Source organism: Chlorocebus sabaeus, chromosome 1 (genome assembly GCF_047675955.1).
Source record: "Chlorocebus sabaeus isolate Y175 chromosome 1, mChlSab1.0.hap1, whole genome shotgun sequence".
Classification (NCBI taxonomy): domain Eukaryota; kingdom Metazoa; phylum Chordata; class Mammalia; order Primates; family Cercopithecidae; genus Chlorocebus; species Chlorocebus sabaeus.
The window spans coordinates 8,737,086-8,762,500 of record NC_132904.1 but is presented as its reverse complement, the minus strand read 5'-3'; the positions used below and the strand labels follow the sequence as shown (position 1 = coordinate 8,762,500).

General features: G+C 50.4%; 1 long non-coding RNA gene across 1 annotated transcript in view; it reads right to left on the bottom strand.

Moving 5' to 3' along the window:
• The window catches only part of LOC140711502 (uncharacterized), a 32,441-nt gene extending 7,396 nt beyond the window's left edge, over positions 1-25,045 (bottom strand). Inside the window, exon 1 of the long non-coding RNA XR_012092760.1 lies at positions 24,914-25,045. This is a non-coding gene — a long non-coding RNA (uncharacterized lncRNA). The remainder of the gene's footprint in view (positions 1-24,913) is intronic.
• Positions 25,046-25,415: the final 370 nt, after the last annotated feature.

Below are 25,415 nucleotides of genomic sequence, written 5' to 3'. Positions count from 1 at the left end.
TTTTTGAAACGGAGTCTCGTTCTGTTGCCCAGGCTGGAGTGCAATGGCATGATCTCGGCTCACTACAACCTCCGTCTCCCAGGTTCAAGTGATTCTCCTGCCTCAGCTTCCCGAGTAGCTGGGATTACAGGCGCCTGCCACCATGCCTGGCTAATTTTTGTATTTTTAGTAGAGATGGGGTTTCACCATGTTGGCCAGGCTGGTCTTGAACTTCCGACCTCAGGCAATCTGCCTGCCTCAGTCTCCCAAAGTGCTGGGATTACAGGCATGAGCCATTGCGCCAGGCCAATTTTTTAAAAATGTCTTGGCAAGATGGAGTCTACCTATGCTGCCCAGTCTGTTCTTGAACCATTAAAATGATGTGTTCCAATTATTTATATTCTATTTATACATATATTAGGATATATCTACATGTGTATGGTATGAATATATATACACATTCACAAGCACATTATAAATGTTTGTATGTGTATATATACATGCATAGTCATGTACTGAATAATGACACATCCATCAATGATGGACCACATATATGACAGTGGTCCTATAAGGTTATACACTACCTTTTCTTGTTGTTTATTTTTTGTTTTTGTGAGACAGGGTCTGGTTCTGTCGCCTGAGGTGGAGTGCGGTGGGGCATCTCTGCTCAATGCAACTTCTGCCTCCCCAGCTCAAGCAATCCTCCCACCTCAGCCTCCCGAGTAGCTGAGACCACAGGTGCATGCCACACCTGGCTAATTACTGTATTTTTAGTAGAGATGGGGTTTCACCATGTTAGCCAGGCTAGTCTCAAACTCCTGACCTCAAGCGATCTGCCCGCCTCAGCCTCCCAAAGTGCTGGGATTACAGGTGTGAGTCACCGTACCCAGCCAGCAGTCAACTTTAGAACAGGCCTAGGATGGGAGGTGATTGTCTAACCAAGTTTAACTTTACTGTTTGAATTTTAAAAGGAAGTACCCATGTACTTGGGTATTGTTTGTTTGTTTGTTTTTGAGATAGAGTCTGGCTCTGTCACCTAGGCTAGAGTGCAGTGGTGCGATCTCGGCTCACTGCAACCTATGCCTCCTGGGTTCAAGTGATTCTCCTGCCTCAGCCTCCCAAGTAGCTGGGATTTCAGGCGCCCACCGCCACACCTGGCTAATTTTTGTATTTTTAGTGGAGACAGGGTTTCACCATGTTGGCCCAGCTGGTCTCGAACTCCTGACCTCAGGTGATCCACCCACCTCAGCCTCCCAAAGTGCTAGGACTGCAGCTGTGAGCGACCACACCCAGCTATACGTGGGTATTATTAAAAAAATAATAAGTCACAGGATGGAGCCAGGAAGCCTGAGGCAGGTGAACCTATGAGGCAGATGTCACGTGCAACAAAGTGTAATTGCCTCTGGCAGCTGAGACCAATTGGACATCTTGGTGAGACCGTCTCCAAATGTGTCACAGGATATAATTTCCAAAGTTATAAACATGACTGTCTTTAATGTGAGTATGTACCAAAGGTTATTTAGGTGTTAAGAAACTACTATAATGGTGGAAACACTAGTTCAAAGGGAATTGGAGAGACTGAAATACTCAGAGGCACTGAAAAAACAAGCTGGAATAAGATTGCTGAGTCACATACAGAAGTTCCTGCTGCCCTGCAGGGTAATAAGCCCATTATCTTGGGTCATCTTTTCTACCTGACAGAAGCTACCTACATCTTACCAATCTACTCATCACAGAGCCCAGCCTCATCAGTAGTGAGTAAGTCAGAGAGGTGCCTACAGAATCCCAAACGTCATCCTATGGCCACCTGTGGGGACTGGTCATCATTTTGCCTTTTCAATTTCTTTTTTTTTTTTTTTTTTTTTTTTTTGAGACGGAGTCTTGCTCTGTAGCCCAGGCTGGAGTGCAGTGGCCGGATCTCAGCTCACTGCAAGCTCCGCCTCCTGGGATCACGCCATTCTCCGGCCTCAGCCTCCCGAGTAGCTGGGACTACAGGCGCCCGCCACCTCGCCCGGCTAGTTTTTTGTATTTCTTAGTAGAGACGGGGTTTCACCGTGTTAGCCAGGATGGTCTCGATCTCCTGACCTCGTGATCCACCCGTCTCGGCCTCCCAAAGTGCTGGGATTACAGGCTTGAGCCACCGCGCCCGGCCTCAATTTCTTTTTTTAAGATAGAGTTTCACTCTGTTGCCCAGCAGGCTGGAGTGCAGTGGCCGGATCTCAGCTCACTGCAAGCTCCACTTCCCGGGGTTCACGTCATTCTCCTGCCTCAGCCTCCCAAGTAGCTGGGGCTACTGGTGCCCGCCACCACGCCCGGCTAATTTTTTGTTTTTTTTTTTTTTTTTTTTTTTTTTTTGGAGACGGAGTCTCACTTTGTCACCCAGGCTGGAGTGCAGTGGAACGATATCGGCTCACTGCAACCTCTGCCTCCTGGGTTCAAGCAATTCTCCTGCCTCAGCCTCCTGAGTAGCTGGGATTACAGACGTCCACCATCACTTGGCTAATTTTTTTTGTATATTTAGTAGAGACGGGGTTTCACCATTTTGGCCAGGCTGGTCTTGAACTCCTGACCTTGTGATCCACCCACCTCAGCCTCCCAAAGTGCTGGGATTACAGGCGTGAGCCACCGCGCCCGGCAATTTTTTGTATTTTTTATTAGAGACAGGGTTTCACTGTGTTAGCCAGGACGGTCTCGATCTCCTGAACTCATGATCCGCCCGCCTCAGCCTCCCAAAGTGCTGGGATTACAGGCGCGAGTCACTGCACCCAGTCTGCTTTTTCAAATTTTTGATATTTCTTTCTTTCTTTCTTTCTGAGAAGGAGTCTCACTCTGTCGCCCAGGCTGGAGCGTAGTGGTGTGATCTTGGCTCACTGCAAGCTCCGCCTCCCGGGTTCACACCATTCTCCTGCCTCAGCCTCCCGAGTAGCTGCGACTACAGGCACCCGCCAACACGCCTGGCTATTTTTTTGTATTTTTAGTAGAGAAGGGGTTTCACCATGTTAGCCAGGATGGTCTCGATCTCCTGACCTCATGATCTGCCCGCCTCGGCCTCCCAAAGTCCTGGGATTACAGTCATGAAAACCACCTTGCCCAGCTGATATTTTTTTCTTAATAGAGGAGTATTGGCTGGGCACGGTGGCTCATGCCTGTAATCCCAGCACTTTGGGAGGTTGAGGTGCGCGGATCACGAGGTCAAGAGATTGAGATCCTGGCCAACATGGTGAAATCCCATCGCTACTAAAAATACAAAACTTAGCTGGGTGTGGTGGCGGGTGCCTGTAGTCCCAGCTACTGGGGAGGCTAAGGCAGGAGAATCGCTTGAACACAGGAGGCGGAGGTTGCAGTGAGCCGAGATCATGCCTCTGCACTCCAGCCTGGGCGACAGAGCAAGACTCTGTCTCAAAAAAACAAAAACAACAACAATAAACAGAGTATTATTATTTAACCCTTTCTTAGAAGCTACTCTGCTGCCCCCAATATTTCTCAGCAATCCTGAGCCTTGCCCATGTTACTGGTCAGAGCTGGGCCAACAGTGGACTGCCCACACCTGGTGGCAGCATTCTGAGCTCTGAGGAGACACCCTGGGTCCTTGTCTTGAGGCCTAAACTGGGCCTGAGTGAGCAGGAATAAATCAGCCCTCTCCCTAAGCTCAGGGAGTCCCCAGCAGGACCCTCACACCCAATCTAAGGAGACCACTGGGCAGAACTGAGATCTTAAGGACAAGCTGGAGTTCCCTCAGTTTTGGGAAAGGAGTTCTGGGGTAAGCCAGGGACATCAGGAGAAGCTGGAGCAGAGAGGGGCCGCCAAGTCCTGAAGGGCCTGCTGTAACCCAAGAGAGGCCTGGCTTTATTCAGCAAGGCCAGGGTGCGGTCGGAGCAAAGGTTGTTTTATCAAAGGTTTCCTATGGTTGGAGCCCAGGAGTTCGAGGTTACAGTGAGCTACGATCACACTCCTGCACTCCGGCCTGGGCAACAGAGCCAGACCCTGTGTTTAAAAAACATCCTAAAGAGCCACAAAACTTCCTGAATGCAGACAATGTAGAGGTTCAAGGAAGGAGCTAGGGAGGACAGCGAAGACAGTATTTGAACAGGCCCAGGCCGGGGCAGGTGTCTGCCTTGGATGCCGGAAGGGAAAAGCAGAACGAAATCAGGAGGAATTAGAGCCTAAGTGAGGGAGCAGGGGATGGCGGGAGAAGGGAGCATGGGGCTGACAAAGCCGGGGTGGCAGCCCGCCCCTCCTCACTCAGTGTGGGTCCCCGCGGTCTGGTCGGCGCAGCCACAGGGTCCTCCCACCACCCTCGCGGCCCTTCGCCAGCCCAGATACCGTTTTCCCGCCTTCGGAACGGAGACCACAACACCCGCCCCGGAACTACTTAAGGATAGAGTTAAGTCAACTTGGCAGGAAACCGGTTCCCAAATCCCAAGGCGGACCCAGGCCCGCGGTTCCCTCCCTCAAGGCTGGAACAGCGCGCCGTGGTCACCGCCGCCGGGTCTCCAGCCCCCGGGAGCGCGGCCTCCTCCCCGACTCTCTCCAATGTGGTCCCGGCCTGGGGACACGACAGGGAGAGGGGACCTGGCTGGAGGAGGCGGCCCCGGCGCGGGGGCAGGGGAGGCAGCGCGGAACGCCCACCCGCCGTCACGTGACACGCCGGGCGCTGAGTCACCGGGAAGCATCTGGCTGGGCGGCCGGGCCTGGCCAATCTGCGGGACCGTCTGGAGCGAAAGGAAGGTAGTAGCTGGCCCTGCTTCTACCTCCCCAGGATCTCTGCACTGGCCTACGAATGGGGGAGTCCAGGGGGTTCCAGGACGGGAAGGGGAGTTTGAGACCAGCCTGGGCAACCTGGCGAGACCGTCTTTATTAAAAATACACAAAACACACACACCACACGCCCCACACGGCCAGCAGCCCTTTCTGTCACCGACTCCGTTCCCCTTGCCAGTGCGCTCTCTGTCCCCTTTTCCTCCCCTTTCGCACACGTGCCTTCCCTGCCCGCTCCCACCTGGTGCCTGAGGCGTCTGTGCGCCTCCGCACTGCCTGTTCCCTCTCCCAGGCCGCACACCCTCTTCTCCCTGGTGAACGCCTGGGCCTCCTAGGCCCAGCTCCTGCGCAGTCGTTTCTGAAACGCCTTTTCCCAGTACCTGGTCGGCCCTGCTTCCTTTCTGGCCTCCACAAGGCCAGGGACCACTGTGCCCGAAGCCCTGCCTCTTCCTTCCAGGCTTGAAGGCTAGAAGCAGTGCAGGGCTGAAGCGGCGGGTCTTTGGGCAGGTCCCTTGGCTTCCATGGGAGTTGGGTGTCAAAGGACTGCAGGGAGAAAACCGTCCTGGGGGCAGGGGTCCAGGGAAGCAGGGTGTGGGGCCCCAGGGCTCTGCCTGGTCCTAGATGGGGGCTGCTGGGCAAGGGGTCACAGTCAACATGGGAAAATGCTGGACTCCCAGGCAGTAAGAAGAATTTACGGAGGACAGTGTAGGTTTGAAAAGAGTTTCATGGCCGGGCGTGGTGGCTCAACCCTGTAGTCCCAGCTACTCTGGAGGCTGAACCCAGGAGGCGGAGCTTGCAGTGAGCTGAGATCTTGCCACTGCACTCCAGCTTGGGCCACAGAGTGACACTCCCTCTCAAAATAAATAAAGAAAGAAAGAAGAAAAAAAAGAAAAAGAAAAACCACTACAGAAGAGTGCAGAGGGGCGCCTCAGCTAGAGGACTGAGTGCTTGCTGGTGGATTTTCCTTAGGGGCATTTATGGACCTTAAAGAGGGAGCTTAAGGGTAACTTGGACCACAGTAGCCACATAGGTCATGATAAATGATTACATTTGTAGACATTTTGGTGCCTAATGTCCGTCAGCAAGGGTTACACAATGAGTTTAGACGGGCATGCATTTGCAGAGATGTATAGAAATTCTAATTACTTAGAAATTTTGTTGGACCAGAGCTAGGAACCAAGTGCTTTAGGGAAGTCTCATTACTTCTGAATTCCTCAGATAAAGAGTTTTGCCCCTGCCTGGTCTGCTTGATGGCCACCAGATGACCTTTGCTCTCCTCAGGGGCTGCCGTGGGGTCCAGAGCTGGAAGGAGAATGAGCCACCTCCTTTCCTCCTTCTCTCCCGGCAGCAGCAAGGGATCCGCCTGCGGGGGCGAGCTGAGCTCCCTCCGGGGTGATGCGGAGGGGGTGACCCCCACACTGCCCTGGCATGGAAGGGATTAGGCTGTCCTAGGCCCTCACCCCTCCCTAAGACAAGAGTCCAGAGGAGGAGCGGTTTAAGAGCTCCTGGCTTCTCCCACTTATAGGGCGCTCACTATCTACTACTACTAAAAACGTTTTGAAATTAACACCCCCTTAGGCCTGGCTCACTCATGCATTCAACAGATGTTTACTGAGCACGGACTGTGTGTTGGAGACTGGCCACTGGTTTACATAATGAGCTGCCATAAAACAAAGTCCCAAGCCTCTTAGTTGATGTTCTCAGGCTTTTTTGCGTTGTGAATCACTTCTCCCTGGAAGCCCTCCTAGCTACGCCACCCTGGCTTAAGACTGACTTTTGTGCTCTAGTGGCCCCTTAGGGATTCCCCACATCAGCACTGACTAAATGTCCACTTCCATGAGCTAGAGAAGGTGGCGCCTCTTATTTGGCCTGGAGCAGGGAGCTAGGGCTCCTGCAGCCTCCAGATCCCTTACTGGGCATCTCTGAAGTTCAGCTCAAGGGTGGGAAGGCTGGGGACCTGCACCCCCTGGGAAGGATCTGGGCATTTGTTTCCAGGCAGTCGGTGGTGGCTGAAGTCTGGAGGCGGGGAAAACAGCTACATATTTCAAACTCATAAGCAAAGGACAGGGGACCTATTACTGGGAGATTTACCACATGGGTCAAGGGGAAGGAACACCCTTCTCCCTGTGGAAGGTGGGGGGAGGGAGCCCACCTCCCAGAGGGACATCTCTGTCACTCTGGTGCCTCTGCCCACCCTTGTTCTTCCCTCCATCTGAAATCTTCCCCTCTTCTCAAAGCTGGTGTATTCTCATCCTTTAACTCTCCACTCAAATGTCACCTTCCTTGTCAACCCTTGTCAAAATTGGTCCCCTCCTCTGTTCCTTTATTCCATCACCTGTCTTTTCTCAGAACATGTACAGTGCCCATTCACTGGGATTGTTTCCCATATCCTCTGCTAGAATGTAAGCTCCAGCAAGGCGGAACTCTTGGCTTTTTCCTGCCTTATTTTTACCAGCTGTACCTTGCGTAAAGGGTGTTTGTTGAGTGAATGAAGTTCTGTCCAAGATCAAGTAAGGAACTGAAGCTAGAAGTCAGGAAAACTAGGTCCTGCTCTGCTATTTTTCTATTTTTCTTTTCTTTTTATGTTTTTGTTTTTGTTTTTTGTTTGTTTTTTGTTTTGAGGTGGAATCTCACTCCGTCACCCAGGCTGGAGTACAGTGGCGCCATCTTGGCTCGCTGAACCCTCTTTCTCCTGGGTTCAAGCAATTCTCCTGCCTCAGCCTCCTGAGTAGTTGGGATTACAGGCACCTGACACCAGGCCCGGCTAATTTTGTATTTTTATAGAGGTAGGGTTTCTCCATGTTGGTCAGGCTGGTTTTAAACTCCTGACCTCAGGTGATCTGCCTGCTTCGCAAATCAAAGTGCTCCCAAAGTGCTGGGATTACAGGTGTGAGCCACCACACCCAGCCTCCCTTTAATTCTTTATATCAATCATTTACACAAATAATTGGAGTCAGCTTGTCAACATACAATGAGATTGAGATAGAGAAGTAAAACTCAAGCAGAGATGGCCCGGCATGGTGGCTCACACCTATAATCCCAACACTTTGGGAGACCAAAGTGGGCAGATCACCTGAGGTCAGGAGTTCAAGAACAGCCTGGTCAACATGGTGAAACCCCATCTCTACTAAAAATACAAAAATTAGCCAGGCGAGGTGGCGTGTACCTATAATTCCAGCTACTCAGGAGGCTGAGGCAGCAGAATCACTTAAACCCAGGAGGCGGAGGTTGCAGTGAGCCAAGATTGTGCCACTGCACTCCAGCCTGGGTGACAGCGTGAGACTCTGTCTGAAAAAATAATAATAAAAAAAATAAAAATAGGCCGGGCGTGGTGGCTCACGCCTGTAATCCCAGCACTTTGGGAGACCAAGGCGGGTGGATCACGAGGTCAGGAGATGGAGAACATCCTGGCTAACAGAGTGTAACCCCATCTCTACTAAAAATACAAAAAATTAGCCAGGCGTGGTGGTGGACGCCTGTAGTCCCAGCTACTGTGGAGACTGAGGCAGGAGAATGGTGTGAACCCGGCAGCCGGAGCTTGCAGTGAGCCGAGATCGCGCCACTGCCCTCCAGCCTGGGTGACAGAGCGAGACTCCGTCTCAAAAATAAATAAATAAAAATAAATAAATAAATAAAATAAGAATCAACAGAGAAAAATGCATGCAGACCTAAAAGATAAGACCAAGGAAAAAGGCCAGAGTCCTGTATGACTTCCAGAACTGTGCCTCAGTTACTGCTTTGAGCTTCTGTGAGCCAAAGAGAAAGGAAGAGGAACAAAGGTAGTTGCATGATTCTTCTTGCCTCTAGGGAAAAAGCATCCCAGTTCCTCAGAGAAAGGAAACTTTTTGTTGGCAGTTAATATCTAAGGAATTTCTCATCTAGGTCTCCATATACGGATGTGGTGGTTGCCGAGAACAGACTGTAGCTTTCCTAAGGACATTGTTCACTGAGCATCCAAATCAGTAGCATCAGCAGAGAGTGGGATGCCAAGGAATGACTCAGCGAGGGCAGCTCTGCAAGGCCACAGAAGAGCTTGGTGCGGGCTCTGGCCAGACGCAGGGTTGAGGGCTAAAACCAAAGAGGAATGGATGTACTGAATTCCCATCAGAGAAGTGTGGCTCCCAGCTTTCTGTTCTGGTTTACATGGTTAGTAATTGTATTTTTTTAATCGAATTACTTCAACCACCATCTATAGAATATTCTTGTTTTTTTTTTTGTTTTTTTTTTTAAGCCTGTAATCCCAGCACTTTGGGAGGCCGAGGCAGGTGGATCTCCTGAGGTCGGCCGTTCGAGACCAGCCTGACCAACATGGAGAAACCCTGTCTCTGCTAAAAATACAAAACTTAGCTGGGCATGGTGGCGCATGCCTATAATCCCAGCTACTCAGGAGGCTGAGGCAGGAGAATCGCTTGAACGCAGGAGGCAGAGGTTGCAGTAAACCGAGATCGCACCATGACACTCCAGCCTGGGCTACGAGAGCAAAACTCTGTCTCCAAAAAAAAAAAAAAAAAAGCATCTTGGCAACATTGTAAAACCCCATTTCTACACAAAATACAAAAAAAAAAAAAAATTAGCCAGGCTTGGTGGTGGCGTGCGCCTATAGTCCCAACTATTTGAGAGGCTGTGGTAAGTGAGAGGATCGCTTGACCCTGGAAGACTGAGGCTGCAGTGAGCCATGATTGTACTACTACACTCCAGCCTGGGTGATAGACCAAGACCCTGTCTCAAAAAAAAGAAAGGGGAACCCAGGTTGGATCAAGCCTCTAGATTTAATCACTTGTTTATAGGAAATGCAGAGGGAACAGAAGACCATATATGTCACACCACACCGCAGGAATGTAATGGGCAAACTCCAGAATGTGGAAAAGCCAAACCACCCAGATTCTTCAGCAAATAAATTTCAGGGGGAAAAAAGGTGGGGAGAGGAAACCCACAGAGTATGCTAGAGTCTTAAGAGACATAGAAATCCAATGAAATGTGCAGATTCCATTTAGGCCCTGATTGAACAAACCAACTCTCAAAAAATATTGAAGCAAACTGTGTATTTGAAGACTAATACTTAAAAAAAAGTTTGTTGGTTTGTTTGTTTGTTTCAGGCAGTCGTTGAACCAGAATATGTTCAGAGAGGCTCCCTGGTTAATTTTTTTAGGTGTGAAAATGCTAATAGGGCTTTAATTTTATAAAAAATGTTTTACAAATTGAAAAAATAATAAAAATAGGCCAGCTACGGTGGCTCACGGCTGTAATCCCAGCACTTTGGGAAGCCAAGGCAGGTGGATCACAAGGTCAGGAGATCGAGACCATCTTGGCTAACACGGTGAATCTCCCTCTACTAAAAATACAAAAAAAAAAAAAAAAAATTAGCCGGGCGTGGTAGTAGGCACCTGTAGTCCCAGCTACTCGGTAGGCTGAGGCAGGAGAATGGCGTGAACCTGGGAGGCGGAGCTTGCAGTGAGCTGAGATTGCACCACTGCACTCCAGCCTGGGTGGCAGAGCTAGACTCTGTCTCAAAAAAAAAAAAAAAAGAAAGAAAGAAAAAAGAAAAAAAAGAAAAACTGATACAAATAGTTATGGTTTGTTTCAAAATAATCCAGGTAATGGGGGTTACAAAGAAAGAAGAAACACTTTCTTCTACCCTCTTATTGCCTGGCCTGAGAGCTTACATATCATTTTCAAGACAGCAGTACATCCTGAAGATGTGACCAGGCAAAAGGAAAAGGGTTTTAAGCATCTGGGGGCTACAAAACCATGGGACGGTAAATATATGGGGAAAACTAGTGGAAGATCACTCTGAATTTAGTAAGATTTGTTTGTGCAGTTTCATCTCAGTGCCGACTGTCCTTTTTTTTTTTTTTTTTTTTTGAGACAGAGTCTGGTTTCACCGTGTTAGCCAGGATGGTCTCCATCTTCTGACCTCGTGATCCGCCGGCCTCGGTTTCCCAAAGTGCTGGGATTACACGCGTGAGCCACCGCGCCCGGCTTTTTTTTTTTTTTTTTTTTTTTTTTTTGACACGAAGTCTTGCTCTGTTGCCCAGGCTGGAGTGCGGTGGTGCGACCTCTGCTCGCTGCAAGCTCCGCCTCCCGGGTTCACGCCATTCTCCTGCCTCAGTCTCCTTGGGACTATAGGGGCCCGCCACCACGCCCGGCTATTATTTTTTTTTTTTTTCCTTGTATTTTTAGTAGAGACGGGGTTTCACCGTGTTGGCCGAGAGGGTCTTGATCTCCTGGCCTCGTGATCTGCCCACCTCGGCCTCCCAAAATACTGGGACTACAGGCGTGAGCCACTGTGCCGGCCAGACTTTCTGTCTTCAAGGTCATAAACCTTCCCCAGAAGAGGATATTTATGGCAGTCCTCATTTCTAAGAGTTTTTGCTTGTAGTCAGATAAGGAAAGCTCCAGAAAGGCTTATCTCTGCATCTGTCTGATCTCAAATGCCTCAGTTCAAAATTATCCTTATACCAAAGTGGCATTGGGGGCGGCTAAGATATTCTGATCCCCTTTAGGGGATTGGGAGTTTAGATGGAAGGAAAGTGGCAGGAGTTAGTAACTGTTGGAGATGCGTATGAATAACCATGGCAATTCATGAAACTATTATTTTTTTTTCTCTCTCTCTCTTTGAGACAGTTTCCCTGTTGTTGCCCAGCTGGAGTGCAATGCACGATCTAGCTCACCACAGCCTCTGCCTCCCGGGTTCAAGCGATTCTCCTGCCTCAGCCTCCTGAGTAACTGGGATTACAGGCATGCGCCACCACGCCTGGATAATTTTGTATTTTTAGTAGAGACGGGGTTTCTCCGTGTTGGTCAGGCTGGTCTTGAACTCTGGACCTCAGGTGATCCACCCGCCTCAGCCTCCCAAAGTTCTGGGATTACAGGTGTGAACCACCGTGCCCAGCCCTAAACTATTATTTTTACTTTTTATTTTATTTTTTGAGAATTTTTTTGAGATGGAGTCTTGCTCTGTCACCCAGTCTGGAGTGCAGTGGCGTGATCTTGGCTCACTGCAGCCTCCAACTCCCAAGTTCAAGCGATTCTCCTGCCTCAGCCTCCCGAATAGCTGGGACTACAGGCGTACCACTATGCCTGGCTAATTTTTGTATTTTTAGTAGAGACGGAGAATACATCTTTAAATATTGGAAATATTGACAAACGGTGAGCAACTTTTCCCAAATATAAAAATTATAACAAAATTACCCTGCACTGTCACCACCGTTTCATAAGAAGAAATTCTTTATAACATCAAAGATACAAAAAGGGCTTGTGAACCCAAAATATGAGAGACAGGTCTCAGCCAATTTAGAAGGCTTATCTTGCCGGCCGGGCGCGGTGGCTCAATGCTGTAATTCCAGCACTTTGAGAGGCCGAGGCGGGTGGATCTTGAGGTCAGGAGTTTGAGACCAGCGTGCCCAACATAGTGAAACCCCGTCTCTACTAAAAATACAAAAAATTAGCTGGGCATGGTGGCAGGCACCTGTAATCCCAGCTACTTGGGAGACTGAGGCAGGAGAATCACTTGAACCTGGGAGGTGGAGGTTGCAGTGAGGCGAGATTGCGCCACTGCACTCCAGGCCGGACGACAGTGCAAGATTCTGTCTCAAAAAACAAAAAAAAAAAGAGAAAGTTTATTTTGCCAAAGGACACACCCATGACACAGCCTCAGGAGGTAGATAAGAGACAAAGGGTTGCACTGTTTTCTTTTGAGTTTCTGATTAGCCTGTCAGGGTATATGCAATTTACATCTGAGAGCAGGGCAGAGCAGTAGTCACTTATGTCTTAGTCTGGTTTAGTGAAATCAGAGGGCAGGGGAAGCAATCAGATATGCATTAGTCTCACGTGAGCCTCTGAGGAATGACTGAGTTCTGTCTGTCCTTTGTGCACAAGGAATTTCCTTGTGGGCAAATTGTGAGGGAGGCATATAGCTTTTTTTTTTTTTAATCTTTGTAGCTATCTTATTTAGGGATAAAATCAGAAGCAGGTTTGCCTGACAGTTCCCAGCTTGACTTTTCCCGTGGCTTAGTGATTTTGGGATTCCAAGATTTGTTTTCCTTTCACAGGCTTAATTTCTGAATAAAGGACCCCCTTAAAATGGAACGTAGTTAGTTTTCCCGGAAGAGTCACAGCCGACACTCCCACAGACTGTTTCTGGTTCATGGGCCCTAGGTTCAAACAACCCTTCCCAAACCTTGTTTGTTTCAAAGGTTGAGATCAAAGCTAGTGGGTAGCCAGTGAGGCTGTGCTTGTTCACTCCGTGACTCGGACAAGCTGGTACCTGTCTCTCTGGGCTGCTTTCTCTCAAAGACTGAGAGTGTTTAGTGTAGAAAAGGCCCTCAGAGATCTGGGTTAACCTCTTATTTATTTATTTTTTGTTTTGTTTTGTTTTTCTGAGATGGAGTCTCACTCTGTCGCCCAGGCTGGAGTGCAATGGCACGATCTTGGGTCACTGCAACCTCTGCTTCCCAGGTTCAAGTGATTCTCCTGCTTCAGCCTCCCAAGTAGCTGAGATTACAGGCGTATGCCACCATGCCCAGCTAATTTGTGTGTTTTGAGTAGAGACAGAGTTTCGCCATGTTGTCCAGGCTGGTCTAGAACTCCCAACCGCAGGTGATCTGCCCACCTTGGCCTCCCAAAGTGCTGGGATTACAGGCGTGAGCCACCATGCCCAGCCGGTTAACTTCTTATTTTTACAGATGGGAGAACTGAGACAAAGAGAGGAAGAGTGACTTGCTGGAGGTAACAGGGTGCCACTTAATGGCACAGCCTAGGGTAGAACCCAGGGCTGCTGTTGCCTCATCCAGGGTTTGCTCCACTGAATGTTTTACCTGCTACAAACTGATCCATGTTGTTTTCGTCATTCTAGTCAGTACCTAGAAAGACAGCTGTATGTACTAGCTGCTGGACCACCAGGCTTTAAGTCTTGGCCTTGCTACTTACTGGCTGTGCAACCTTGGGCAAGTTTACTTAACTTCTCTGGGCCTCCATTTCCTCATCTGTAAAATGGGTAGGTGCTGTAATCATAACAGGTATCTTCTGTGAAAATTGAGTGAATGCATGTGCCGTAGTGCCTGCCATGTAGAAAGGACTCAGTGCAGGATAGCTGTCTGTATTTTCACCTCCTACATGGATGATAAGTTCCACAGATTTATCATGGAAAGCAGGTCGGCCTTTAACTTAGTGTCATGGAATGTCAGAGCTGGAAGAGGCCTCTTGAGGTAACTAGAAAGGCGTCCTCTTACAGGAGAAAATGAGTTCCTGGGGGCCTGCGTGACCTGCTGAAGGTCCCAGGGACTTTTGGTGACAGAACAGGAATCAAACTCCACAAGGGTCCTCTGTCCTGGGGCTCTGGGCTTGTTGAACAAGTCAGCTGCCCCCATTCTCCAGTTTATAGAGCCATTAGCCCAAGGGAGTGTCAGTGTTGGTCAAGTAAAGACACGTGGAAGTGCACGGAGCTTTACAGTTTACTAAGAGCATTTGCAAAGTTGGAGCCTTCCTCCAGCCTAGAAGGTAGTTGAGTGCTGAAATGAATATCCCATTTCACAGAAAGAAACCAAGGCCCCCAGGGGCGGGTTGGTAACCAAAGCCATGGGTAGAGGCACAGAAATTCCTTGACTATGGAAAATGAGGGAATTCACCTTCAAAAGAAGAAAGTTAGGTCAGTGTAAAATGGCTGACAGCCTCATCCGCCTTCAGAAAAGTACTTCAACTACAAAGTCAACTACTAACTTCCAAGAAGGTCAGGAAGGAAAGCAGTTACTATGGCAACATCTTTGGCAGCTATTTTCATCCTTCTCTGGTTCAGAACAACAGCTTCCAGCAGGTTTCTGTGGGAGGGGTGGGGGAGAAAGGGAAAGGCTAGCTCCAGCCCAGCAACTGTCCTCGGCCAATCTCCCACCAGATTTCGGTGGCAAGAGGAAGGTGGCAGCCAATGAAGAGGCTTGGAGCTTGCATCATCCTCCTGATCAGGGTGGAATAACCAGGAGGCAGGTTCACGTGACTGTTTCCATGGTGACCTCCCTTAGCAACCCTGACTGGTCCTGTTTATGAGCGTTGGAAAATTCCACCCAGCCTCTGTCCTGATTTTTTTTTTTACCTACTCTGCCTCCGCCTGCTCCAATGCAGGGATGAAGTCACTGCCAACGTTTAACCCTTTCTCCACGTGGGCCTGGCTCCAGTCAGATCAGGGGTCTAGGAGGGCTGCAAGGATCTCTCAGTCGCCAGTGCTTGCAACTGATCCAGTAACCCATAGCTGTTACTTGCTGCACTGAACCCTGCCTGTGCTGAGTACCGAAAGCGGGAGGGAAGGCAGCCACATCTCTGGAGCCAGGCGCTGTCCTAAGTTCCTGACATCCCCACAGGCCTGAGAAGGGGGCACCACAAACAGGAAACAGGCTCGGACTGAGCCTGTGGATCCTGGGGGCACGGGCACCCTCTCTCCACGAAGCCGTCTGCCATGCTGCCGATGCTGATGTTGCAGGACACCCTGGGGCCGAGTAGGGAGTGCCAAAGAGCAGGGGATGGGTGCGCAGTGGGGAGACTTCTGTGGTCTGCAGGGGAGCTGAAGGAAGGCCCCCGAGGAGGTGGACATTTAGGCTGAATGGAGGACAGGGAGGCAGCAGGACCTGCTGTCTCCAGGACCCCCAAATTTCTAGGCCAGAGCTGACAGCTGTTGGGTGCAGCCAGCCAGGCTCCAGGGAAGACTATGCCAGGCAGGGCTGAGTCCACACGGTTCAGTCTTTAGAACTGGCCAGGTTGGAATTCCAGCTGGGGGCAGAGAGGGCAAACCACGAACACTTCTGCCTGATCTGGCTGGGGAATCCACAGGGACCACCAGCCGGGCCGGGGGTGAGCCTCTCGGAGGTCCCAGCACCAGCCCAAGGCCGCATGGGACTGACTGTGTGGGCGGACGTTGCCTAAGTCATGTGCAGAGCCGTCCTGAGCTGAGGCAGAACTATAAGAAAACACGAACTCTGTTTTCAAGACAGGTGACAATGACAAACCGCAATAAAAGCCACACACCATAGCTCAGGATAACAACAGCTGAGTTGGATTTGGACAATGAGAAGAAAATAAACAAAAATAAAAAAAATAAAAACAGCTGAGTCACCAAGTCAAGGGCACACTCCCAGGCGTGCTAGTGACGTCACTGGCAGGGAAGGCCGCAGGAGTCTGCAGCATGGACTGACTGTTCAGTGGGGAAGGAAAGGGGTCTTGACATGGCTCCTGAAGTTGGGGGGCTCCCACTCCCGGGAGAGTGGCCATGACCATGGGGAGCAGTGGAGGGAGGTCAGTGCAAGTAGGGAAAGTAAGGGTCTTGCCCCCACAAACAGTGGGGGCGGGGGTGGGAAGGGCAGGAACAGAGAAGGATGGACTGTGTGAGGTTTTCGGCCCTGGCTCAGGGTGGGGCAGTAGGTGATAAAGAGCCCAGAGAGAGGAAAAGTGACCCTTTGTGACCTGGGCCCTGGTCTCTGTTGACAACTTGGGCCTCAGCAGCAGTCTTTGCTTGAGCAGAAGAGTCATGGAAATTTCCACCCAGATTCCTTTCCCAGCACTCAGTCCCCAGCTCCACATTCTTCTAGGCCCTGCTGGGCTGAGTTCCACTTGTGGAGGCTGCAGGCTTGAAGAGGCCAAGGACAGCCTCCAGGTCACAGGGACAGCCACAGAAGACCGGTGGAGTGTGGACGCATCAGAATTTCAGGCATGTGGGGCATTGAGCTGCCATGAAATACCAGAGCCATCCACCATGCCTGACAGGTCCCAGACACCCCAGGGTCCCTGCTCGTGAGAGGGCAAAGAGGAGGAGTTACAGCCTCCTCGTCACAGCAGTACTCAAGTCAGATCAGATCAGCTCATCGCAGGCATGCCTCCCCGAGAGTAACGAGAGTAACAGCAGAAGGGGCGGAACAAGCCCAGGGGCACCTAAATATTGTGGGTTCAGCACTTCTACTCTCCAGAAATGATCCGGGTCCACTGTTTTCTCAGGGGGAGTATTTTATATGTCTATCTCTAGAAGCTTCCAAGGGGAAAAGGTGACTTAAAGGAGACAAAGGAGCTGGGAAGGCCTTGGCAGCTCTTTCCCCTTTCCCGGCCTTCCTTTCCCTACTCTGGGCTCCAGGCTCCACCCCACCTCCTGTTAGGCTCTTCCTGAACAGCAGCAGGAGCTGCGAATGCAAAATGGCATCCCTGTGATGTCCCTGCCCTTTGTCCAGGGTGAGAGGGACCCTCCCTCAGTTGGCACAGACCTGCCTGCCTCTCATGTCTGTACTGGGAGTGAGCCTGAGGCCTCCCTGCCAACCAGACTGGAAACTCTGGAATCCCCTCTGTCCCCTTTGATCTCAGAGGAGTGGGGGAGCCATGTTAACAAACACATAGTCATCCGGGAAAATGTAGGCTGCCTTGGGACAGAGACTACTGATGGGGTGGTGATAAGTGTCAACTTTCAGACACTGGCCAGAGGGGTCCTGTGCAAGGAGTGCCCTGAGGTCAGGGGGGCGAGAAGTCTGCCTTCTGGGGAGCTGCAGAGGGGCATTCCCAGAAGATGGGCCAAAGACAGCAAAGACCAGGAGTCTGGAAGGGCCGGGGCACCAAGAGACAGGAGGGAGGAGGCCCGAACTGGGGCACAGGCAGCTTCAGGCCACTCTTTCACAGCCTTTCCTTTCTCTTGTCCCATGGCCACTCCCCTAACCCCCAATCCAGGCCCCATGACCTCTGGCCTGGGCTGCAGCACTGGGCCTCAGTGCCCTCCCCTCTGCTGCTTCTCCCAGCTCTGCCATCTTGCTCAGAGCAGCCAGACAATGCTTCCGGAAGCCAGGGCTTCTCCCAGCTCAGAAGCCATCCTTCTGCCCAAAGAGCCATGTCCATGTCCCTCTCCAGGTGTCCACGACAGCCCAGAAAGCAGTCTTCTCTTGCTTTCCTGTCAACACCCGCACCCAGCACCCACCTGGCCAGTCATTTCCTCCTCCTCACACAAGCCTTGACAATTTGAGGTGTGGAGGTGCAGGGTCTCTGTTCACCTATTCTGTCTGGGATATTCCCCACCCCCTGTCCCTCATGAAAGTCTATTAAATCCTACACATCTTTTTTTTTTTTTGAGATGGAGTCTCACTGTCACCCAGGCTGGAGGGCAGTGGTGCAATCTCAGCTCATGGCAACCTCCGCCTCCTGGGTTCAAGTGATTCTCCTGCCTGCCTTAGTCTCCCGAGTAGCTGGGATTACAGGCGCCTACCACCATGCCCCGCTAATTTTTGTATTTTAGTAGAGACGGGGTTTCACCATGTTGGTCAGGCTGGTCTCGAACTCCTGACCTCAAATGACCTGCCCAACTCAGCCTCCCAAAGTGCTGGGGTTACAGGCATGAGCCACCACGCCCGGCCTGGCTTCTGGAATTTTCTAGCCAGAACAGTCTCTCCTGGGCTCTGTTCCTGTTGTAACACTTCCTGTACTAATCTGTTCCCCTCATGGCTAGACCAAATGCAGCCTGACCCCTTGGATAAGCTTCCAGGAGAAAGCTCAGAGGGTGGGTAGCCAGGGTGTGAGTGGCCCTACAGCTAACTCAGGGAGATGTCCAGGCCCCAGAGGCCATCTGCCCGCATCTCTAAAAAGTGATGTGGGAATGTAACTTTTCTGAGTCTTAGATTTTTCAATTGTAACATGAGGGGGCTACTTAGAATTATGGATTTTCAGGATTGGAAGAAAAATCTCAAGTTTTGAATCTTGACCAGCTTCTTTGCAATGCAGGGATACTGCAGAACCCTAGGAAGGTCACCCAGCTTCTGCAGGATACCTGTGGGAATGGGAACTTGCTACCTACAGGTGCATTCCACTCAAACACTGGGTGGCTCTGACCAGCTATTACCGTTCAGGAGAAGGCCCTGTCATTCTGCGGGCTTCTGTTTTAATCTGGCATTGTTGAGAAACACCCCCAGCAAAGCGCCTGAAACCTTGTGGCTGCTGGCCCCTTGTCCCAGGAGATGTGTGTCTGTGGGATGTGGGGCACACTTACATTGAGGAAGAATGAATATACGTGTGTATCTGTGTGTGTGAGAGAGCATGCTCATGGAGGAGGCTCAGTGAGCCTCATGCTGGGTGTGCCAGGCCAATACAAACATCTTCCAGGGACCTGAAGCGTGACTGAACAGATCAGGGCCACAAGAACGCGGCTGCAACTCCCTAGGAGCTTCATTGTTCCTTCAGGCCACTTGGGAAGGTTCACTCAGCAGGCGTCTCCCGCGGTGACTCACCATGGGGCAAGGACAGCAAGGGCTGAGCCCGGCTCACTACCCTGCACTGGGCAGGGGGTGGGTAGGAGGTAGAGGGGTGAATCCTCCATCAGAGCTGCATGGAAACCATAGGTTGCCACCGGGTTTTCTCCCCTGACTCTGTGGATGGCAGTCGGTTCAGAAGTTCTGAACAGACCTCCAGAGGAAAGCAGTTCCCAGTTTCCCACGCAGTACAGCTAGCTCAGTGCCATTCCACTCCATCATGATGGGCAGTCACATTTACATCAAGTCTAAATCCGTTCTGTTCCTGTGGAATGATCTGTTCCTGTGGGAGCTTTTCAGTATTGTGTGTGTGTCTGTGTGTGAGTGATAAATTCCAAAAAAGATACTATTCCAATGTATTCATTGAGTCATTACTCAGTAGACACACATGGAGCTTCTACTGTGTGCCAGGCTCTGGTGATACGGCAAAAAGACAGCTCTTTGCCTCAGTTTCCTCATCCGTCCAAGGGGAGAGCAACACCGCCTCCCCCACAGGGCTGTTGTGAGCACAGCACTCAATACACATTACAGAAAATGAAGATGCACATGGGATGGATAGACGGTTCTGCAGACGAAGCAGGGACAATGGAGGCCCCCAGGAAGGCATGGGGACTATGTTCTGCTGGGGGAGAGGAGGGCAATTAGGAAGTCTCTGTCCAAGACTAACTGGGCTGAGAAGGAGGGGCCCATGAGAGGGCAGGCAGCCTGGGAAGGAAGTCTAGAAACTAGAGGTTAGGATGAAGTCAAGGGGGGTCCTGCAGAGTTTTTAAGCAGGGGAGGAAGGGGGCCAAACATCTCCTCTGGACAGCCCCGTTGTGCCCCTCGATGTCAATCTGTCATCCTACAGCCCACAGTGCTACAGCTGGGCTGCCACAGCCAGGCCTTCCGGAAGGATCCATCAACAGGCTTCAGGGCCCAGGGCCAAGTACATTATGCAGCGAATAGACCAAGGAAGGAACTAGGAGCCTGGAACTCTCAGGCTGGGGGGTGGGGAATTGCTCTCTTAAGACACTTTCTCCTAAGAAAGAACAACAACAACAAAAAAGACACTTTCTCCTTTATTCCCCTCCCCAAAAGAAGATTCTATCTAACAAGGAATCCTTCCTAGAAGTAGAGGTGGGTACATTTAGAAGATGTTTTCTTGTCTCAGGAAGAGAGAATCTGTTTCCCTTGCCCTCCTGCCCTCATGATTCAGGGCTGTGATGGAAGAGGCCCTGGCTGCCTCTTCCGCATATCATTTCGGGAAGGTCAATGACACAGCCACTTCTAGTTTCTGTAACTCATTCTTGCTCGAATTGCCCTCAGCTCTCTGCGAAGTGATGGGCCTGTCCGGTGGGTTTCAAGGGATGATTTTACATGTTCTACAGGGTAAATTATTAGCTGTCCCAAATCCCCTAGAAAACAATGCTCTGTCTTCTGTATAGTAGAGCTCTGAGCTGTGTCATCATCTCTGTAGGTTTTTTCCTGCTATGGGGGTGGTCACAGTAGGTGAGGGAGCCTAAGTTTGTGCAGCAGCAACGGAAGATCACATTGTTCCAGAAATCGGCTCTGGGAAAGTGGGCAGCCAGGGGAGGGGATTGGGAACTGCAAATTCCTAAAATCTTTAGAAAACAAGAAAGTTTGGGCTGGGTATGGTTGCTCATGCCTGTAATCCCAGCACTTTTGGAGGCAGAGGCAGGCGAATCACTTGAGGTCAGGAGTTCCAGACCAGCCTGGCCAACATGGTGAAACCTCATCTCTACTAAAAATAGAAAAACTAGCCAGGCATTGTGGCGGGCGCTTGCAATCCCAGCTACTCGGGAGGCTGAGGCAGGACAATCGCTTGAACCTGGAAGGCAGAGGTTGCAATAAGCTGAGAGCCTGTCACTGCACTCTCCTGGGCGACAAAAGCAAAAAACTGTCTCAAGAAAAAAAAAAAAAGTTATTTTCTTGGGATTGTCTTTGCCCTTCATTTCTGACATGCATTTCTAGAGAGCTCTGGAAATGTAGAATTAAATAAAAAATTATAGGATTAGATAAAAATCAAAGGAGGCCTGGGAGGAATCCAGGTGCCATGAAGACTCAGCCACCCCAGCCTCTGGGCTCCAGGGCCGTGGATGAAGGGCCTCTCAGAAGCTTGTCTCTTGACTAAGCCTGACTGGACTTGCCAATCAGGGAAGGGGTGGAGTGGATTCTGGCATTCTCTGGAGGTTTCTGGCCTGGCATGAGTCAGGAGGATTAAGGTAGAGCCTTGCTGACTGTATGCTGGGAGGCTGGATGCTAAATTTTTGCCCTTTTAGTCCTTTCCAGCACCCCATCTTCTCAGAGGTACAGCCAGGAGGCCTAAAATCTTTCCTTTTTTTATTTTTTGTTTTTTGAGACAGTCTCGCTCTGTTGCCAGGCTGGAGTGCAGTGGCACCATCTCAGCTCACTGCAACCTCTGCCTCCAGGGTTCAAGCGATTCTCTTGCCTCGGTCTCCCGAGTAGCTGGGACTACACGTTCCCTCTACCACGGCCGGCTAATTTTTGTATTTTTAGTAGAGATCGGGTTTCGCCATGTTGGCCAGGGTGGTCTTGATCTCTTGACCTGGTGATCCGCCTACCTCAGCCTCCCAAAGTGTTGGGATTACAGGCGTGAGCCACCGCGCCCACACCTGCCCAGTCCCAGCCTAAAATCTTTCATGTCGTCTCCCCACCCCTTTGTTTACTGTATTTTATAGAATCAGCATCATGGCTTCTTGCATCGAATCCTCTCATTTTACATATCTCAGTTGCTACTGGGAAGTTATTTGGGTTGGTGCCTGAGGTCACAGGGCTGTTTGTCAGTGGAGTAACTGCCAGAAACCAGAACCAAGGGCCTCCTAATTTTAGCCTGGGCTTTTTTGAGGGGAGCATGAGATGACTGGCTTAAACAAATTTGCCCTTTTATATTTGTGTCCTTAGGCCCAAATGAAGCCTAGGTTTGAGACTAAAGTGAAAGGGAACAAACATGATATTAAAGGACTAGTAGAGGGAGCAGCTGCCATCGGACATTTTGAAGTTAAAAGGAGCACGGATATAGTCCAGAGAAAAGGTGCCTTGAAAAAATTCAGTGTTACGTTAAAAAGATCCTTAGTTCCAAGAGTGGTGAGAAGGCCACATAATCAAATGTATCATTAATCTTCTAACTAAAGTACATGGCAATTTTAGGCTGTCTTTTTTTATTATTTCATTTTTTAGAGGTTTTTTTTTTTTTTTTTTTTGACATTGTCTCACTCTGTCGCTCAGGCTGGAGTGCAGTGACGCACTTTCGGCTCACCACAACCTCTGCTTCCTGGGTTCAAGTGATTCTCGTGCCTTGGCCTCCTGAGTAGCTGGGATTACAGGCACGTGCCACCACACCTGGCTGATTTTTGTATTTTTAGTAGAGACAGGGTTTTACCAAGTTGGACAGGCTGGTCTGGAACTCCTGACCTCACATGATCCAACCGCCTTGGCCCCTTTATGGGTTTTCACATTTGTGGATTCAAACAACTGTGAATCAAAAGTATTTTTAAAGGCCAGGCATGGTGGGTCACGCCTGTAATCCCAGCACTTTGGGAGGCCAAGCGAGGCAGATCACCTGAGGTCAGGAGTTTGAGACCAGCCTGACCTACATGGTGAAACCCTGTCTCTACTAAAAATACAAAAATTAGCCAGGCGTCATGGTGCATGCCTGTAATCCCAGCTACCTGGGAGGCTGAGGCAGGAGAATTGCTCGAACCCAGGAGGTGGAGGTTGCAGTGAGGTGAGATTATACCATTGCACTCCAGCCTGGGCTATAAGAGTGAAACTCCATCTCAAAAAAAAAGAAAAGAAAAAAGAAAAATTTTTAAAACTCGAGTATGTATTGAACATGTACAGACTTCATTTCTTGTTATTACTCCCTCATCAATACAATATAAAAACTATTTACGTTGTATTAGGTATTATAAACAACCTAGAGATGATTTAAAGGATATGGGAGGGTATGTGTAGGTTGAGAAATTGAGCATCTTCAGATTTTGGTATCCGAGGAGAGGTTCTAGAACCAATGTCCCATGGATACCAAGGTATGACTGTACAACACTCTGGCGGCCGGGCGCGGTGGCTCACGCCTATAATCCCAGCACTTTGGGAGGCCGACGCGGGTGGATCGCGAGGTCAGGAGATCGAGACCATCCTGGCTAACACGATGAAACCCTGTCTCTACAAAATTACAAAAAATTAGCCGGGCGTGGTGGCGGGCGCCTGTAGTCCCCGCTATTCGGGAGGCTGAGGCAGGAGAATTGCTTGAACCAAGGAGACAGAGGTTCCCGTGAGCCGGTGAGCCGAGATCGCGCCACCGCACTCCAGCCTCAGTAACAGAGACGCCATCCCAAAAAAAAAAAATTCTGTAATCTGTAAAGGTAATGGAAATTAATGCAGTGACACGCACTTTAGGGTTCTTAAGGTTCATCTCACTCGCTCTAGAGTGAGGGAGAGAGCACAGAGCAGGTGCTAGGTCCTAGGTACTCCCCCAGATATAGAAAAACCGCAGTTGGGGAGACTTACAGAAGAGCTGGAGAGGAAGGGAGGCAGCAGGACGTGGAAAATCTGGGATTCAAGAACAGCTTCTTCTATTAATTAGCTGTGTGTCATTTCAGGCAAACCACAAAATCTCCAGGCCCCCAAATCCCCATTTGCGAAACGAGGTGACCTGCCTCAATTTTCCTCCATCCAGCGATAAAATTCTACGAAAAAATTTCCAACCCCAGAGCAAGCATCAGGACTGTGCCTAAAGGGATCCGGCTGCATCTCAGTAATATTCCACTCTTACAGATTAAAAAAAAAAAAAGAAAAAGAAAGAAAACAAGAACAGTTTCACCAGCGTCAATTGAGAAGAGCTGCTTCAACGGTCCCTCCTTTATGTGGGCAGATGGGGACAGGGAGTTGGCCCAGAAAACAGGACCCTCATTTGCTGGAGCCCCCAGGGCAGCTCCCCCACACTTTACACAACCTGCATCATTTACCGGAGCCAAAGGGGTTTTAGAAATCAACTTCATAGAGTTGCTGTATCATTGTGTAGTTGCCATCTTAACCTATACAGTGTCATTAATCTCTCCCCTCGGAGTTGACTGCCTAAAAACAAGCCATGATACAGGTTCTAAAGACCCGGGGGTGAGGGAGCAGAGCGGGTGGGTCTCACCACCCCGTCCAGCTCCAAGCTTCGTGTGCCCTGGAGCTCTCCATTTTAGGTCATTGCTTCAGTCTCTTTTCTAAAAAGTTAGGCTACTGCTAGGTCAGCCTGAGACCACTTCCGCCCCGAGAATTCTAGACTTCTAAGACCTGGTGACATACAAACGACGAAGATATTTTGCAAAAACGCCATAGCCCTTGATAGCTATACAAGAATCGTGTTCTGATTTTCAATTAATGGATGACATCGAGACTATATGGAGGAAATGACAAAGGACAGGATAGAGGTGGGAAAGGAAGACCTAGACTGAAAAGGGAAGTTGGGCAGCAGCCCCCCGAAACGAAGACCAGCCCCCAAGTGCTGTGACACCACAGAGTAACGACCAAGAAGTTCCCAGCCCAGCTGCCACCCCGCCCCCATGCCATTCCCTAGGACAGGCGCAGGCGTTAGGGCGGGGCACGCGTGCGCAGTCACGCGCTGCGCCAACCGCCACAGCTCCGGGAAGGCGGCCAGGACCGGCTAGAGCCGGTTAGAACCGGTGGCTCCAGCCCACGAGCCAGCGCCTCACAAAGGGAGGGCGGCTCACGGCCCTCGCGTATCCCTGCGCGGCGCTCGCGAGCCGCCCCTCCCCCGGCCTTTGCCCCTCCCCCGGCCTTTGTCCCTTACGCAGCCCTGCAGGCCGCCGGGTCCCTCCCCGCCCCCGCTTTCTCCTCCTCGGCCGCAGCCCGAGGCTTCTGTAAAGCACTGGGGTCCTGCACTGGTCTCTCACCTGCACCCTTAGGCGCCACGCCATTTTAGCAACGCGGAAGCTGGGCGCCGGGAAGCCTCAGCCCGCCTGTAGGCAGGTCCTCTCTGCTGCCTCCCGGAGCCCCCGTTTCCCTGCGTCCTTGGGTTAGTCGTCCTTTTAGGTTGGCCATTCCAGGTGGTGGTATTTAGATAAAACCACTCAAACCGTGCAGTTTGGTCTTGGGGTTTGGAGGAAAGGTTTATTTTTTTTCCTACTCCGGTTCAGGAAGTCTGAAGCTCGGACCTAACCAGGCATAAGACAGAATCTGCAAAACAAAGACCCCTAGCAAAGCAGACCCAGAGCAGTGTAAACACTCCAGGGTGTGTCCCTGACTGGCTGCCCAAGGTCCTTGTGTCTTCGGAGACAAAGCCGTTCGCTTAGTTGAGCAACTTTAAAAGGCCACTTGAACTTGCTTTCCATGGCGATTTGCCTTGTGAGCACTTTCAGGAGAGCCTGGAAGCTGAAAAACGGTAGAAAAATTTCC